Raw genomic sequence first — 3,626 nt, 5'->3', positions numbered from 1 at the left:
TTTATAGTGAAAATACATTAATTTCAACATTTTATGAACATACAATATTTTGAATAACACAGGTTGAGGATACCGCCAAATGAATTGATTCAAAAAACAATGACATTATTTAAGCCCTAAATTAACATTGTTTGCCCCTTAATCACTTGATATTTTGAGGAAGCTAGTAGCCATTCATGGATATCCATTTGCTTTGCTCAAACTTCTCACGTTTCAATCTGATGAACGTTTCAGCATCAACATCGATGTTTTCCTTATAGCTTCTGTCCTTGGTTGGGCTTCAAGTGTTGTGCACCGTTCTTCCCATCCCATAATAATGAGGCCTGATCAACATTTCATCCTCACGAGATTGAGCACGATCAATACTTGGAACCTTCGTCCGAAGCGTAAGTGGCATGTGCTCAAATTCACAAAGCTCGTAGGCATCCCGTGCCCCATGTCATTGTCGTCCATGACTGTCGTGGTTTTTCATGTTTCTTTTCCACTCCATGTCTCTTTTTTGAATAGTAAAGCTTGCAGCGAAGTTGTACAAATGAAGTATTTGTGGTTTGTTGCACGAAAATGATTGATCTTGGAGCTCGATTTATAAAAGTGGAGTTGGCCTATTGGGAGTGAAAAAGCGGAATCAGATTCCTCATGTTGCCTTTGGTTACATTTTCTAACTAAAAAAGATCACATGATTCTTGGACGAGAAATTATTATGGACTTGTTTCTATGTTTAATGAAAAGCTTATTTTTGTATGCGAATTATTTTTTATCCTACTTCAGTATTATACGATGGTATCACATCGACATATTTAAAGTATGCGTTTAGATTTTTTTAATTAGAAGCAGAAGCATGGCATTCTCAATGCATGTGTTTTTAAATTTATGTTTTGTAAAATTTAAATATTTTATGTATTTTTATGTGATAGAATTTTTTCATACTAAAATAGATTTTTGATTAATTATATTAAGACCACCACGCATTAATTTATGTGATTTGACAGTAAGCTTGAAATATGGTTGAGGAATTAAAAACGTGAAAAGTTCTCAGAGCTTGAAGACGTGCCAAAAAGAAAAAGAAAACGTGCCACTTTTGTTTTGCCTGGTTTCGAACAATAAACATGCGATTTTGTTACCACCAATTGTCTGTCGGGAAAAAGAATCTTGTTAAGTAATTAGCCACAACTCTTTAAAACTGTATATTTGGCATTAAATTATGAGGTGTAAGTCTGTTACAAACTGCTTTACGGCTTCTCAATCATGAGTCATCATTTGTTAAAAATTCTCGTAAACATTAAAAAAAACAAAAAGAAATAAAGGTAAAAGAGGGTTCTTGGTTTTTAAACTTTTGCTTTTAGAACTACAATATTCTTGGTTAAACATTGTTTTAATTATTAGTGAATTTTAATTGGACAATTAAGCACCACTATTGTAATAACTGCTGAATCCAAACTGTTTCCTGTGAAATTGAAATAGATACGAAATTCTTTTTATTTAAAATAAAAGGTAAAAAGGGCGTTTTGATATTTTAAAAATGAAGCATTTAACACGATCTTACGTCTTGTTGTGTTCTTAAATCATGTAATATGTATCTGTTTTTAATTTGACATGCATATTATTTATCTTGTCTTCATTTAATATCAATACCGTATATTAACAAAGACATTATTTCAGCCGAAGACATTAAAACTAACAATGATGGCACACTCATTATTTACATTTAAATAATATATATGTATAAAATTTAAAATGTTTATGTTTTTTTTTTAATTTGATAAAAAATCTTCTCATTATCAAAATTAGTTTTTTGGTTTAATTATTTATGTGGCACACTCAATGTGATTAATTATCAAAATGTTTATGTTTGTGTTAAAGAAGTTTGAATGATGAAACTGGAGGAAGTAAGACAATTAGTTATATGTATATATGGAGAAAAATATCAAGACAAAGCACAACAAAATATAGGAGAAGAAAAAAATATGACAAAATTTTCATTGCCATTAATTTTTCCTTTTGGATAATTTAGATCAGCAAATTCATTAAATTTTGACTAACAAAAAATTATATTTGTTAAATGGAAGCAAACCTCATGGTACTGAATGTAACTTTTAAAACAACATGATTTATGTGTAGTTACACCAAATCTTAAGAGAGTGAAGTGTAATTATCTCATTAATTCTAAACTCTTCATGCTTCATAATTAATTTAACTGTATATCTTAACTCTCAAAATGATACGTATGAATCACAGGTTAATGTGACATATAAAAAATTCCATGCCTTCTGCGAGTTGAGGTTTAAATCTGTCGCAAAATGCTCTACGATTTCTCAATCATAAGACCATCATATGATAAAGAGAACTCGATCGGTTAACTATAGAAAGTGGGATAAAATATGTATTTTATAATAAGGGCTGAATTTCTTGGAAAAATTGAAATAGATATGAAGCCCCTTTAAATTACAATAAAAAATGTGAAAAAAATACATCTTAGTTTTTAAAAAGAAACATGTAATCCCTTGTTTGTCTTATTGTGTTCTTCGATCAATTAGTTTTCACATTTTGGTTTGTATATTAATTTTTTTAATTTTATTTACAAACACAACAGAGCAAATGGGGTGGTTTAAATACTTCTTTTTCAAAATATTAAGGTGTCTTTTGAATTCTTTTTATATCTCCAAGAGGTTTTTTGCACATTTATATTTTCACTAGGAGTTAATTTGGATTTAACCCATCATAATAGTAAAACATCCTAGTTCTAAAATTTATATATATCTAATATTGATAGTATAGATGTTACCATTGGATAGTCAGTAATTACATAAAGCGACAACTTTGTTTATATAACAACAATGTTATATATATATATATATAAATATATATATATACACAACCCTTTTATTATGAATTATTAGTAATGACAACTTTTACATAGTATGTTCACTATAAAATTATGAAAAGTATTGTTATGACAAACAAAAATTTCTTGTGATCGCTATATCAATAAGAATTAATATATATATATATATATCGTCACTTAATTTTTTTAACATAAAAGATATATATATATATATATATATATATATTAGTTAAAAGATAAGCTACAGAGAGTTTGATGGATTCCTACATACATATTTACAAAATGTTTTCTTCATTTGTAATGCCTATGTTGTATCAATCATAGTTTTCTACTTATTTCTATGTAATAACATATCTGAAAACATATATTCTTATAAGTAAGGAAAAAAATTATAATTTTAGTCCTGTAACTTAAAGAAAATGACAATTTTGGTCCTGTACTTATTGATTTTTTTTCGTAAATTAGTCCTGTAACTTCATAATTTTGGTAATTTTAGTCCGTTGGGTCGAAAAATTGTATGTGACTTGCACATAACTCCAGTTAAATTGCAATTTTAGTCCTGTAAATCAATTCATATAGGACCAAAATACTATCTCCCCTAAGTTAAAAGACTAAAAATGCCAACGCTGCATAAGTTACAGGACTAAAATTACAATTTAATTGGATCATGTGCAAGTCACATGCAATTTGGCCGAAAAAGGATTATATAATTGTTAAAATTTTAAAGTTACAAGACTAAATTACAAAAATTAATTTGTGCAGGACCAAACTGTAACCCCATAAA

This window comes from Sesamum indicum, linkage group LG8 (assembly GCF_000512975.1).
Source record: "Sesamum indicum cultivar Zhongzhi No. 13 linkage group LG8, S_indicum_v1.0, whole genome shotgun sequence".
Taxonomy (NCBI): domain Eukaryota; kingdom Viridiplantae; phylum Streptophyta; class Magnoliopsida; order Lamiales; family Pedaliaceae; genus Sesamum; species Sesamum indicum.
The sequence above is the reverse complement of the archived record's forward strand: the minus strand, read 5'-3'. Positions refer to the sequence as shown.